This window comes from Phoxinus phoxinus (assembly GCF_949152265.1).
Source record: "Phoxinus phoxinus genome assembly, chromosome: 8".
Taxonomy (NCBI): Eukaryota; Metazoa; Chordata; class Actinopteri; order Cypriniformes; family Leuciscidae; genus Phoxinus; species Phoxinus phoxinus.
Genome location: NC_136883.1, coordinates 32,589,132 through 32,604,901, shown reverse-complemented (window position 1 = coordinate 32,604,901; position 15,770 = coordinate 32,589,132). Strand labels below are relative to the sequence as shown.

Here is a 15,770-nt window from a genome sequence, read left to right as displayed (position 1 = left end):
CATCAATGCACTGTAGACCCCATATTATTCGACAGTTCATAAGTTTTCCTTTGGATATTCGCCAACTCCAAAGAAACAAAGCCAGCTTTATGGATATTGCCGGTGTGGTCGGTGCTATAGACGGATCGACACATATTAAAATAATTGCACCACGTCAGGATGAGGATGTGTTTGTGAATAGAAAGAAAACCCACTCCATCAATACCCAGATTGTATTCGATGCAAAGTGCAAACTTCACAATTCTCGATGTTGTATGTATCCCATTGCCGAATTTCCCTTTTATTATTATTATTATTATTATTTTTTATTATTTTTTTTTTTAGCAACTGCAGCAGTAACTGATCCTGCGTCCAGTCGGGCTTTCTTTTCCGTTTTGGCGAGTTCATAATCCACCGTCATTCAACTATTACATTACTTCAATAGGAGCAATATTTCCTTGCTTTAAGTAGTCTATTTAGGCTAATAGGATGTCAATTAACCAAGCAAGTGTTAATGCAAGTGTCGTTTTTCATCATTAGGCAAGTGGCGGTTTTCATTAGGGTATAGACTACCTTGATTTAATTTAATTGAATTCACAACTTTGTCATTATATATGCATTTCGATGACATTATTATTATTATTTTGTGTAGGACACAGACATATTTAGATGTCGTAATTCCATGATTTGGTGCGTCTGTGTTATGTTCCGCATGATGGCCCTGTCATCTAACAACCAATCACCGTGATCATTGCGAGGAAGCTCGTGCATGATAATTGACGTCATCCATAGCAACGGAGACTCACTCTTAGTTTAGGAATTGTCATTTTTCCTTACTAAGAGTAGGTCTGAAAGGCGTTGTGAATAACTTTTAAGAGAACACTCCTAGCTAAAATCTTTTAGTGCGATTTAGGAGTACTCCTAGTGGTAAGATAAAATTCTTTGTGAATACGGCCCCAGATCACAGTGAAATAATATTGGGAGATTTATGACATGCTTTTAATTTTACTGATATTTTCCCACCGTCTGTATTGAAAAATACTTCTTGCTTTTTACAGGCTGACTTGTCTGTCTCATCAGACGCAACACATGTGAACAGACGGCTAGCAGCATGGCTTTAAAAAAGAAAGAAAAAATCGTACATGTGTAAAACTAAATTTGCATTCTGTTGTTGTCTGTGCCCTGGTGAGAAATTATCTGTCTATGACAATAGTTAATATATCATTCCTACTATCAAAACTGTTGTTAGGGCTGTGTTGTCTTTTTGTAATTTATCTGAAAAAGCACACCATGCTGGTTTCTAAATATAAAGAGCTTTAGTTACATATTGCAGTCATTCTATGAAATGTGCATTTTCCAGTTTGATGGTTTTGAAATTACGGTACATTTCTGTAAGATTTATAACTTTCTACAAAAAAAATTATCTGAAGATAAATTATAAAAAAAAAATAGTATTTAAGGATATACAGAACTTATGAAAAGGTACAATTTCAAAGAAATTGTTTGCTGCTGGTTTTTTAGGGGTTTTTTTTTACAGGTGGATATGCCATGCTTAATAAATCTGATCAAGCATGAAAACCTATTATGACCTATTATGACAGATAACTCGTCCAACCAGTAAAACTAGTCCAACTTTTGAATTTGGCTCCTCTAAAGATTCAAGTGATGTCACTTCCTTTTTACCATGTCATTAAAAATGACATTTAGCTAACATGAACTAACAATGCTTCTAGCATATATTAATCTTAGTTGATGTTAATTTAAACCTTGTTTTGGTATTAATTTCTTTTCCACCTTTTTTTCTATTATGAAATACTAAACGTTATATGATGACCTACAGGTATGTGTAAAATGTCATATATTCTTTAAAATGTTTATTAATAGAATCATTAATTAAAAAAAAAAATATGAATGATTGTATTTAAGCTTACAAAATAATTATTTCAGATTAAAAATACACTGGACATGAATGTTAATATGTATAACTTTGCAAGCCAAACTTTGCATTAAGCCTTAAAAACACTATATATGACTATAAAATACATTATCCAAATATTTGGACAAATATATATATATACAGGCTTACTCACAAAGTTTTGATCAAGCCTTTTTGTTATCTTCACATACTACACTATATGCTATTGATTTTCTAATATCCTATCAGAAACTCATACTTGGTATTCATGTAGATTTATTGTGACTTCCAGTGATATATTTTATTTATACGCCTGTTGTTGGTTGCTAGATAAGATCCCCGTGCGCTTTGTAATCCTGGCAGCATATGTCCTCTGGTTACATTCTATTACAGGTGTCTAACTACCTCCATATTACAACTGTCACTGTTATTCTTATAGGAGTGGCATGCAGTTAACCCAAAATCAAAGCCTGTAATTTGTGGCTGATGGTGCACTTTGAGATCAGGCCAATCTCACTGCTCCAGGCGTCTATGAGCGAGACTTGATTAGGCCAAATTACATATGGGAGCTAGTGCTGTAACCACAGCTCTGTTCAGGGTGAAAGTGAGTGAGTATGTGGGCTTTGGGTGTGGTGTGTGCGCGGCCTCGTGATTTATGCGCATTCATATGCAAAGCAAAAGCCCAGTATGCTGTTTAGTTACTTGTTTAGATTGTTGACTCGTAATGTTCTATCAATTTGTTGCATTTACTTGTTTGATAAATTGCCACGTTTGCCATATGTGTATCCCCCTGAAATCACTGCGGTGAGAGGAACAACTGTTTTGAATCGTGAGTCCATCCCAGCTCCCTGTTTTAACTGCGTAACAAGTGCCGTCAAGAGCCTGGGGGTAAAAGCAGCAGATTGTATCAGAGCTCTGGAGCAAAGGAGAGAAGCAGGCAGGCGGGGGGGGAACGGACAGAATCTGGGTCTGGACTCCGGCCATGTGGCTTTCCCAACACTACCACACAACACACTACAAAAATGGTCAGATGCAGATTCAATGATTTGTCCCTTAGCTGCTGCAGTGTTAAAGGTTTTAAAAGTGGTTTCATAGTTGTGCTCATTTTAATAGCACGTTGCACAATACATATTGTTTCAAAGCAGCGTTACAGAGATGAACTTGTAACATCTATATAAGTAGAAATACAAACATCTACTTGAACCTGTATTGAACTTTGTCTCTTTAAATGTGCCATAATGTTGGAACCATAGCCTTGTGGCCAGCATAAACCACGGACAAAAAAAAACATGGTCATATTCACAAAACACCAATCGGGAAACATGCAGAAAACTCAAATAAACCTAATGTCTGCATAGCTGATTACTAAAATTGGAGAGAGAAAAATATCAATAAAATATAACCACATGTGATGCGTCAGGACTTCCTGGAATGTTCTTTTACTGTTTTTCACAATTTTTTATTTAACTTTTAAGTAAAATTGTAATTTATATGCTAATCCATAATTTTTACTTTCATAGATCCTTACATGTAGCAGTATTTTGAATATTTTATCACAGTTTGTTATATTGTACATTTGACTAATTAACAGCTTTTTACTGTAGCATTTTTACATTTTATGTAAAAAATACAACAACCAAAAAAAAATCATCATTTTATCATTTTGTACTAGTTTTAGTGTATTTTAAATATTATAGCTTTATAAACATAATAATCAAAGAGGATTTTGAATGATTGAAGTGATTTTGTATTATTATTCTGTTATTGTGTTTTATAATCAAAAAGGGTATTGACTTGTTTCTAATATGTTGACTGTGAAGGTAAGAATGAAATGTGCTTCTCTTGGGATTATGATTAGATGAGAATATGATTTCCCAAAAGATTAATTATATTCTAAATAAGTCTTTACTTTTACACTATATAATTTTCCACTTTATTGATAAGTGCTAAAGCTCAGGGGATAAGCAGTGCCGCTAAGGAAGCCCCCTTTTGACACACACACACACACACACACACACACACACACACACACACACACACACACACACACACACACACACACACACACACACACACACACACACACACACACCTTTCACATCCCATCTCTTCTTGAGGAATTAGAGAAGAGACAAAAGGCTGAACATTCTTTAAGTCCCGATGGGCGGTGAATGGGAACGTTTCACGTGTCAGAGGAGTGGTGTTTCCTATAGATTCATTAGCCTCTTCATCCCCTCCCGCTTCTCCCTCCTTCCTTGCCTGGGCCCCTTTCACTTTCTGTCACTTTTCTCTCTCACCCTTTCGCTCCCCCAGCCTTTTCTTTTTGTTTGCTGTCTACAAGAGGGTTTTTAGCACAAGCAGTGTTTGTAATTAGCTCCTAGCGCTGTGCTGGAGCATGTTGAGGTGGGTGTTTATACCATGAGCAGGTCCTCTTTCTCACAGTTACTGTGAAGCTAAAACAAAGGTCTGCTTTTTTTCCTTAGACAGGGTGAAGTGGAAAAAAACGGGGCTACAATATGTTCAGAAGTGCCACTGGACAATATTACAAAGCAATTTTATTAATAGTAAGCGTACTTTGCTACTGATTTAGAGAAGTTATGCAGTCTTTTAACATGTTTCTGAGGCATCGCAGTAAAACTTCCGCTTTCTTTTACTTTTCCATTGATTACATAATTTAGTTACTTCACCAAAAAACTGAAAACACTTATTCTTATGTCATTTCAACATAATCTCATAGCAATTTGTAACTATTTTACGTTTTGCTGAACTGGTGGCTAATTCATGAATTTTTATGACCTTATTCGCACGTTTCCAGTGACGGGTAGGTTTAGGGGTGGTCCTTCATAATTAATTTTTTTTTTTTTAAATACATTTTTGTATGATTCAAATCATACGAATTCATACGTGAGATCAGGTTAGTCATTCCAAACTTGACTTGAGGGAAGAACAAAACACTATGCAAAAAAATAACAAAACAAAAAAATGCATAGAAAAACCAAAAAGCCCACAGGAAATTTTGTTGGTTCTCTCTTGTTTTTAGTCTTCACTAAAAGTTGTTTTCGACTTTATATGAACATCAGTGTTGGAAGTTTCTCAAAAAGTAATGAATTAATACTAATATTCAACAGTGTAATTACTCTCTCTAAAAAGTATTCCATTACTTATTACTAATTATCACCGATCAGTTCACCAATTCAAGAATAGACATGAAACTGCTCTTTTAATTCTTCCAAATAAATAATGTATTTAATGTAATTTCATAAATTATTATTGAACTGACCAAAGAATTTAAAGGGACAATTTACATTCATTTTAAAATTAGATGTTACATGTTTATATTAAATACACTATTGTTTTATATAGAATTGTTCTATAGTCTATACAGTATTTAATGTAATTACATCAGAAGTAACTGAAATTAAACTACAGAAAAATTAAGAGTAATCCCTCACTTTACTTTTTCAAGTTAAAAAACTACTTAGTAATGCTTTACACCCAACAGTGATGGACATACATGTTCAAGTATCATAAGTAGTAACTTGTATACCATGAAAACTTTGAAGTATATTAAAGTACTAGTTCATATTATTCGGATGATATTTCCCACTCCTTAATACCGTGTACAATGCTTTACTTCCTGAAAGTGCTCTGTTTTCTGCGGACACATTCAACAAATTTCCATCGTCCCTCTCTGGGTCAGAGTTCATCCTCTCTGGGAAAGTTGTGGGCGTTATTCTCAAAGCCTTTTTTAAAATCCATCCACTGTTTTTTCTTCCTCCTTTTTTTGTCTTCTTCCTTTTTCACAAGCATCGCATTTACCGCAGCGCTGCCGGAGCAATCCATTATTGTGTCATGGTTTTTGGTCCATTGCGGCCCAGCAGCGTGGCACTACAGCTTGTTTTAATTTTAGCTGGGGAAAGCCAGGACCACCGCTCCAGTCCCCCCGCTTCTCCAGATGTGCCTTGATCAAGGGAAGTTGACTAAGCGCTTTGTGTCCTTTAAGACACTAATGTGATTATGTCACATATTTTCAGCTGATTCCCATCGCTATTGGTCTTTGTGTGGGGTCCCCTCCTCAATGGTCTCTATCAAGCCTGTGAACTGGGAGATTTTTCTCTTTGCAAGGTCTGGTTCCTAGCCAACCTGTGTAAATTGAGTGTGAGAGTGTGTGAATTTGGGCTGAACTGACATGCAAGCGAGTAATAATGTGTATTTTGTTCTTATACAACATGCAATTCAAATCGCACGGTAATATTTAAATCAATAACATGATACTTGGCAAAACGATTTTCATTCTCACATATATTAATAATAAGCATTTCATTTGTATCCAGTACCTTTGTTCAGGTCGTGCCCTAGATGATAAGCTATTGCAAAGCTGAATCTAACTAATTATCAGCTGTGTGTGCATTCATGTTTATTTACGTTGCAATGCATTGTGGGTGTCAAGTATCTGTTAGAACAAAGATGCTTTTCAAAAACAAGAGCCTTCTCTAGACACCCCGGAAGCCCGAAACCCCATACTGATGTCGGGTACTTAAAGTGAGAGTTGAGTAGCAAATCTTGTGTTTTAGATAATACAAATGTGGCATTCTCTAATATTAGTCCATCTGTAACAGGTTGTGACAACTTGCCCCACATAGTCATATGTACTGTATGCATGTAGTCATAAAAGATCAATTAAACAGTTTTTATGCTATTTATGTGCCACCCTATTGCTTCAGAAAGTTGTCTTTTAACTTTTATATGAACGTCTCTTCAAATGTGATTACTGTTATCTTTATAAACAACCCGTTGTAATGTTTTTTTTTGCCATAAAATTATGGAGAAATTGGCTGAAGTGAACATTGTCAAATAGCATTCACAAACTGAATGACATTAATGCTGGATCTGACCAGTACCAAAGAAGTGAATGGACTCTGTGTATCTGTAGTGACTCATACATCATAAAGTGGTACAGTATAATGCAGATAAGAAAGAAAAAGATGAGGCCACCAACAAAGGTAGCTATTACCGGTTTACTAGGAGACTTACAGAATGGCTTTCTGTGTCTATATAATTATTTACTATTTGGGAATTCTGCTTTCACAAAGGAACGAAAAACTGAGTGGATTGCTAAACAAATGGCTTTAGATAAAGGACGAGCGGAATTTATGATTTAAAACTTGGCACAGGTGCTTGTTGAGTGCGAGAGAGTGTGTGATTTGTGGTGAATTTAAAAGAATCGAGTGAATAGAATCTGGACCCTTCAGGGCTTTCAAGGTTTCAAGGTGTCAGGTCACCGTTCTTGAAATGATGGGACAGCTGATGTGGGATATTTATTTATTTTATTTAAAATGTGAGACACCGTTGGAGTGCAGCTCACTCCATTTCAATGAAAAGATGAGACGCGTTCTGGAAACACTGAGCACCCACAGCCTTTAAAAAACAACCTTGCTGTTTGAAGGCCTTTCCATCCTCGAATGAGAGCTATTGAACAGTCCCTGAACCTCCCCCTTTTGCCCATCCATTTGGTTGGATGGCAGGGACCACTCTCATAATTAATTGCATTTCTTCGTCGATGAATGTAATATTGGTGCACAACACATTCAGCAAAGAAGAACGGAGATTAATTTGAGTTTCTGGATTATGTGTCCATTTACAATGATACCTCACATTGATGAATACCTCATTGTGTGAAATAAGTGCCAGTCTCTCAAGGTTGGTGTTCATATAACTTGGAGAGGGGGCTTGTTCTTTAAATGTCTCGTAAATAAGCACAGAATATATCCACACTGCCTGTCCAGGGCTGCGCAAGTAGATCGAAGAGACAGTTGGTGTTTACCTAGGCTTACGATGCTTTTGGGAAACGCAGCCCAGATCATTTATTCATTTACTCATTTTTGAGTGTCTAATCTTAATCCAAACTGCTGAATGTTGCAGGCCAAAGGTCAATTTATCTCTGTCTTATCTCACAGTTTTCTTTCCGGAAATTAACATGGCAAACAAGTCATTCTCCTATGACCTTCGCCTTATCATATTTCCAGGCATCTCGCTGCACAGTCATCATAGGCTAAGGTTCATGCCACATGGCTCTGTCAACAGTGAAGTGGCACTGACCTGTGCCTCTATACATAAGAGAATAGCAATTCTTTGGTCCAATATATTTTTAGCATCACCGCTGTGGAATGGTGGTGAACGTGATTTCACCCAGTACATGTCATGGATCAACACCTTTGTTGATCCTGGAACAACATTCCAATCAACCAATTAGATTTGAGGGACAAGTTTACAGTTTATGCCAAGTTTAGACTTACACCCAGGGTTACGTGCTTCTGCATCAGTGTTATTCACCTATCATGTCCCTGATGATCCAGGAACATGTCTTACTTGGCCAAATCACCGTGACCCTCATATTGGACTCAGACCTGTTTTTCTCATGACAGTGTGAACAGCACAAACCACATGGAATCTGATATTTTCTATTCTGATTTGGGCCACTTCCAAATGTGGTCCTAAATCCGATACAAGTCAGATGTTTTGTAATGTGACCACGGTCTAAATAGTCCTTTTTTCAGTGTTTGAAATTTTGAAAGGCACAGTTCACCCAAAAATTGCAAGTGTCATCATTAACTTATCCTCATGTCATTTCACACTTGAATGACATTCTTTCTTCTTTGGAGCACAAAAGAAGATATTTTGACCACAAAATAAAGGTCAAAGTGCTCCAGTGGTGAGTGGACCTCAACGTTCTTCAAAATTGTGTGTGTGTTCTGCTGAGGGGAAAAAAAAATGCACACATGTTTGGAAGAATCCTGAAGGGGAATCCTGAAATATCAAAAACTGATTGCCGAACTTACAATAAAAAGACATTTTTCAAATCGGTAGTAAAATCTGACATGAACTGTACCATAAATGTTGTTTCTTGTCCTCAAATAGTTCTACAAAAAAGCTTATTTTTCAGGCTAGACTAACCAATGCGCATGTGCAGTCCTAATCGTGAGTCTCAGGTTTCTATGAGAATTGGAGATTCTAACTGCAGCTGCAGTGACTAAATGGCTTTACCAATCTCCGATTGGCTCTTTTATTTAGAAGGCCGGACTTATTACACCATATTGCGCGTTGCAGTTTCTCACATTTATAAGTAGTAGGAGCACACCATCTTTGTCATTCATCATTAATATTTAACATTTTACACTCTAGAACTACAATACCCATCATGCTTTATCCATACCCCTACAATGCATACCCACCCTAAATATACCAGCTTTTCTCTCAGAACGGGGAAGGAAGAGGTATTTGTCAATAAATAATATACATTTTTTGTTACTTATTTGAAAAGATGCTATTATGTAATTTAATGTTCAATGCATTACATGTTACTTAATACATCATTTGATTATGCCATGCCCACACTGTTTAGATATTTAAAATCTTCTGTTTTTCTTGCGAACAGTGTTTTAGACACTGGTCATCCAGTGGTAAGCCAGGTCAGTAGGGATTTGTGCCGTGCGTGGCTGAAGCGTGCTTGCTCTGTCTCTCTGCCATTAGAACAGAGGGATAAAGTGATCAGCGCTTGTGTCACAGAGAGGGGGAGGAATGAGCATGGATGAATGGATAAACACAATTCTTTGGGTCAAGCTTGTGCTTATTGAGTGCAAGGCCTCAGCACGTGTGTCATCGAGACACTGGGATTACAGCTGCTGTGTTCTGAACTTTGCATTGCTGCAAACTGGATAATCCATCCGTGGACAGTTTGTTAACCGCAAGAGCCACTTTCTGGGTTCATCAGTGTTGGGAACAGATTAGCGCTGGGTAGTGGATCTCATATGCCCTGGTCAGAGGCCATCCCTGAAGGGCTTAAGGGATTACGGCACAATGAATTTTCTCTCACACACTCATTCCAATCCCGGCTGATATTTAGTCAAACTAAGACTTGGCTGGATGAAATATCGGAACCGCCCACAAAGCGTTATTTTGCAATTAACGAAGTGTTTCATGTCTCGAGCTGTAAAGATTGCTGTCGAGGCATCCATCATCAAACACAACAGTCTAGATCTCACTTTAAAAAAAAAATGTTATTACGGTTTTTCAGGTCTGCAGTGTGAACAAAATCCTAGACATCTCCTTCCAGCCGTCAGAGTCTCACGACAGACTGATCTCCAGTGAGCGCAGTTGTCCAGTTGTACTCGGCCCGCTTTGATTACCTCCAGTAGCTTCCTCATCGCAAACGTATAAGGTTGGTGGGTTTGGGGTTGGAGGCTAAGTCCCTGTTTAAAGACACCACAAGCCCGCTGCATCAACAGACAGGCCATTTGAGCGCAGGGCCTAGGATGAGATGTAATTTCCCATCTGCTTTATGGGCAGTTCTGATCCCTGGGCTCTTGTCAGCGAAGCCCTCAGTAAAGATATCATCAGTAATATAAGGAGGACTCTGGCAATACTCAGGGCCTTAAAAGGCACTTTTCTTTTGCTGGCTGCCTTGAATGGCTTAAGGAAAGGGAGAGCACAGGTCATGAGTAAACGGTTTGCAAACACTATATCGGATTGCAGACATTAAGTGGCTTAAAAGAGAGCTCAAACATTCAATTACAAATATGTGACTTCCGTCTGAAGTGCCTAAATTATTATCCTGAAATGCTGAGAAACAGTGCCTGACGTTCAGATGATAATAAAATGCATCTTTTAGACAGATGAACCTCTTTAGTGCTCATCACCTTTTCAAACACTTCGATAGGAGTCCGTACTGAACATTCAAAACGTGGAGCTCTGTATGCACTATAAACGTCCGTCGAGAATATATAGTCATATTTTGAATCAAATCCATTTAAAAAACACCAAATCAAGTCCTAAGGCGGTAGTCGATGAAAATCCCTAGATTTGTAAAGCCTGTGCACCCTCTAATACTTTTTGAAAGGTTTACGAGTTGGAATATTTGGAAAGCGCTCCTGCGATTGTCGTCTGAATCCGTAGCTCGCTTTTGTGCAGGACTTTTTTCTTTGTTTCGCTCATTAGGACCCAGCAGAACTTTGGCATGTATAATGACTTATAAGCACCCTGTTAAGTGAAGTATGTACTAAACAGCATGGGTTCTTGCCTGGTGAGTAGTTGTGGGAGCTCTAATATGAAACATTAACTTGGCTCAACCGCAGCATCACAACACATGTTATTGTTTGTTGCCAAACGGCTCTTTAATTGAGAACAACAGTAAATCTGAGGTAGAGTAATTGGCAGACTAGTTGGGAACATGTGTTCGCAACCCATGATGTTGAAGTTTGCATGGGTTAGTTTTGTTATTGCTGCTGATGCTTTTTGCGGTCAGCGTATTTCATTTCTTTTGACAACTGCTGGAAGAAAAAGTCTCGATTCATGAATCCAAAGGAACATTCTGAATGAGTCTACAGCCATAATTTATTTTTATATTTTTCAGTTGCTCATAGTTTAGTGGCTCATTATTGGGGTAGTGATTGCTGCGTGACTCGCATTCGGAAAGTCAAGCACACATGGTCGTTTTGGTTTAGCAGTTGTGTTTGTTTTCCTGGACCCAGGCCTCTTCCTGAGAGCCCTGACCAAGACAGATAAAACGGGGAACTGTCATAAGATTATTCCACAATGAGTAAATATGAGTTGTATTTGCACAGGTGACTTCATTTTCTGGCTTTCAGACGTCTTCCTGGAATTTGCCTCCATCCCGTTTCAGTTCATCTCATCTCACAAATCAGAGCCATGCATCCCTTTTCCTGCCTCTCTCGCATTACATTTCCGCTGATTTTGGCCACTATCTCTTTTTCACTTGTTTTCCCAAACCGCCGACAAAAACCTGCCTTCTCACTCTTGCGATGTTTCATTATTAGTTCTTCATAATCTCTTCTCCTTGGCCCTGATCTTGATCTTGTCCTCCTTGGTTTCCCTATGTTTTTTTTTAACTCACTGGTTCCATGGCGTTCATCCCAGCAACTTCTCTAGGAGTTTATATTCCTCCTCCATATTCTCCAAAGAAACTCTCTCTCTCTCTCTCTCTCTCTCTCTCTCTCTCTCTCTCTCTCTCTCTCTCTCTCTCTCTCTCTCTCTCTCTCTCTCTCTCTCTCTCTCTCTCTCTCTCTCTCTCTCTCTCTCTCTCTCATTCTGTTTAGGAAACCCAGCTGTTTCCCTCTGTCCTCTGTCTCTTTCTCGCTCTCCCTCTCGCTTTCTGGCTGGGTTTCAAATGGGAGGATTGCACTTAGAGCAATAAAAAAGTCTTTTGAGCTAGATGACTCTTTGTGTGAGTTGCATACCCAGATGTGTCTCCTCAGCCGTGATACATTTCTTGTGTAAAACATTCTCATTAGTTACTCAACACTCCTCATTCCTGGCCGACAAGGGTTTCCTGATGACAGTTTCCCCGCCCGCCTACCCTCCAGCGAACCTACTACCATTCTCTTAGACTTGATTTCTCCTCTCTCTCTCTCTCTCTGACTCTGACTTTCTGTCCCCTGCACCCCAACCATTGCGGCCCATCACACGACAGAAATTGAAGTTTGCTTTGGTCCACCATATGCACGCAGCCAAGTCAATTTGGTTGGGAGCCTTAACGATAGAATTAGACTGTAATCCCCTTTAAGCTTCACTATGCTCTTGACATCATGGAAAGAGGTCTGCAAAGCCAATGTCATCATTTGATGTTGCTTAACTGTTTCGCTGACACTTTGGATACCAACTATATGATTTGCACACAGTGAGGAGCAGAACGGGCAGAGCCGTTACTTTTCCATGCTCCATGAAAGGAAGAAGTAGCATCTCTGAATGGTTGGATACGGCAAAATCATGTTGGCTATTTTAGCTCATTATGTATTTAGCATTCATTTGGGTAAATATGCTTTTCAAATCATGATGGTTCAATATTAGCATGCAGGCCTAATGAAAATATTTCGTTTCTCTTGTTTTCTAGTAAAGCAGCACTGTATAAGATATTGTTTTATAAAATACTTGTTTTTAAAGATTGTGTATGTGTGTATTATGTATTCACTTACTTCACTTTTTTCCCACTTGTTTACTTTATAACCTGCCAGTGCATTAAGTCATAATCTCATATTAAAGATTTATTATTTTATCTGCGTCTTGCAATAAATAAATCCTGTTTTTTTAAATCCTGAAATGTAAGGAAAATATGTTCGTTTTTTGTAGTTTATACAGCACATCTAAATAGCTTGTTATGGCTGTCTTCTCCATAATTTGATTCTAATTTAATTAATATATATGCTGCTATGATCACTAAAAAATTTTTTTATACAATTCTGTGACATCAAATTCGATTTAATATGTAAAGATCCCAAATAGTATTGAATCTGCACAGCTGCATCTTGATCTTGCCCTTTGTCACACATTCTGCTCTTTAATCCACTGTTCTAATGAATAATTTGTACCTGTTTAAACCTTAAACATTGATGTCTCTCAATAAATATTGCATACTTTTTGTAATAAATCATAAATCACATGTTTTTCTATTATATGAATGGGTAATGTTAGGGTTGTCCGCGGCATGTTTTCTAGTGCACAACTGCAAATTGTCCATATTTTTAATCCAAACGGTTTCTTCTTCTTCCTGAAGTCAAGGTATCAACGAAACAATCTGATGACACCACTCGACTCCCGAAAGGGTATCCTGTCCTTCCATATGACATTGAACAAGTCCAGGACATAGGTACGATACATCACAGATGGCCTGTCAACTATAAACTATGATCACATGACCCAATCCACCCCCACCTCCAATATTGTGTTGCGTGTCCTCTGAACTTTGACAGTCAGTTTAAAGTGTGGGCTGTTTTTGTAAGCGCGAGATAAGTCCAGTAAATTTCATTTACCCCACTTCGCCACCCGTTGTAATACCCTGAAAGGCTCTGAGAAATCTGGTCCATTTCTGTGCAACAAATTCAGTTTATCGTGTACTCCATGACTCCATTGGATGTATTATTTATTAAATTTCTTTATTTAGGAACTTCTTTAACATTTAAAATATGCCTTGAAAATGACAGCACCTCCGTGTTTTCTGCGCAATTCAGGTCACATGTTACATAATGAACAAATGAGCTAACCCCTCTGGATCTGCGTGTGAATGGTATCCACGTCTGACGGTGCGCTGGACTCTGGATAGAGGTCTCCGTACCCCACCGCCAGTGCAAGCTCCATTTCAGGAATGCAAATGCCTCTGGCTCTGACAGCCTGTGATTTATCTCCTCATCTATCCTTGCACACATCTGCCTTTGCCCTTGTGTCTGCCTGTTGCTCATTCCACCCTCCCTCCCTCCCTCTCCCAGGAGGCCAGGGACTCCCCTGCCTGCCCTCGGAGTCGGCCCGGGGCAGCGTTACAGCCGTCGCTGACCCCGCCACACACCACTCCTCACCCGCCGTCCTGCCAGGGTCAGACGGGGCAGTGGCGGGATAAGAGGTCCCTTCTCCCGGAGGAGAGCGGCTATGAACTGCCACAGCGCCGGTGTGAGTCTGCGAGCCACTGCAGCCGCTAAGTGCTTTACAGTACAGCATGAAAACACAAGTGACCTAATAACCACACTCGCTCTCTGTCAACAAGGATTACGCTCTGCCTGGAGTAAGAGGAGGCTGCTGGCAGGCAGGCAGGCAGCGCTGTGTGCGCGCGTGCGTGTGTGTGGACAAACAGAGATGCAGGTTAGTTCTCCTGACAGAGCTGCATGAGAGCATCACACGAGCTGCAGCAGGGCCGTCGAGCCTCCCAACGGAACGGTCCCAAACACACCCCCCCCCCCCCCCCCCCTAAAAGCTTTAAACAACTGCTTACAATTCCACAGCGTCTACGCTTCTCCACTCTCAACAGGCAGTGCGAGCAAGGACGTCTGCGGGCTCTCCACTGTTTGTCTCATCTTCGTGGCCTCTGGCCCCACACGCAAACACACACACACGCGCGCGCTTCTCGAAAACTGAGCCCCCCTACATCTCGTGCGCCACCCCACCCTGATTTCTCATTTACTAGTCCACACTTGTGCGCAGGCTGCTGAGAAATGGACGCCTGGTGTGAGGTCAGGTGTGATTCATCACGCTGCGTCTGGGCGAAGAGTTGACATTCGTAAAGGCACTCGCTCTGCTGCCATTGTAATTGAGTCTCCTTGTCTTTTCTAGGACACCAGCAAATATAACTATGTCAGGACGCCTCACAGCTATATATTACCCAGCTCAGTGAGAGAGACAAAGGGCGAGTTATCATGTGGGCAGCAGCTAAAGAGAGGGAGGTAGACACATCTGGACAGCAAGGTGGGGTTTTCAGGGCTGGGGTCTCGGGCGGTGCTTTTACAAGAGTGCGCTAAATCAAACTCAAATGTTACATTGGGAACATTTTGAACTATGCATTTTTAGAAAGGCATATACCGGTCAACAAGTTGTTCAAATTGTTAAAATAAATGTAATGCAAAAAAAATGTTTCATGAATATATATATATGTTTTTTTAAATGTTGTAAAACAAACATACACAATTTTTGTTTATTTATAGATATTTATATTTATTGATATAAATAATAATTCAATTATAAATAATAGATGCACTATCTTTTAAAAATTCAGCTTTGCCATCACAAGAATAAATTACATTTTTTAAAATATATTAAAATAGATAACATTTCACAATATTACTGTTTTTACTGTATTTCTGATCAAATAAATGCAGCCTCGGTGAGCATAAGGTAAATATTTAAAATACCCCAACTCTTTCCTTAAAATACCTAAATTCTTAACTACCCCAAACTTTTTCAACAGTAGTATGAAAAAGAAACAAATGCAACAAATACTTTTACTGTTGACATACAGAAAGACTATAAAATTAATATGTATAGTACTGATCAGATACTTTGGCCTTGGCTCATATTGAAATCTCAGTCAGATACTTTGAGA

At 39.0% G+C, this 15,770-nt stretch overlaps 1 long non-coding RNA gene across 2 annotated transcripts in view; it reads left to right on the top strand.

Annotated features, from left to right (window-relative positions):
* The window catches only part of LOC307003451, a 224,458-nt gene extending 209,116 nt beyond the window's left edge, over window positions 1-15,342 (top strand). Inside the window, exons 4-5 of one of the 2 annotated variants that reach the window (XR_013798706.1) lie at window positions 13,461-13,553; window positions 14,170-15,342. This is a non-coding gene — a long non-coding RNA (uncharacterized lncRNA). Of the gene's footprint in view, window positions 1-13,460; window positions 13,554-13,914 lie in introns of both variants that reach the window. The other variant, XR_013798707.1, reaches the window with a different exon arrangement.
* Window positions 15,343-15,770: the final 428 nt, after the last annotated feature.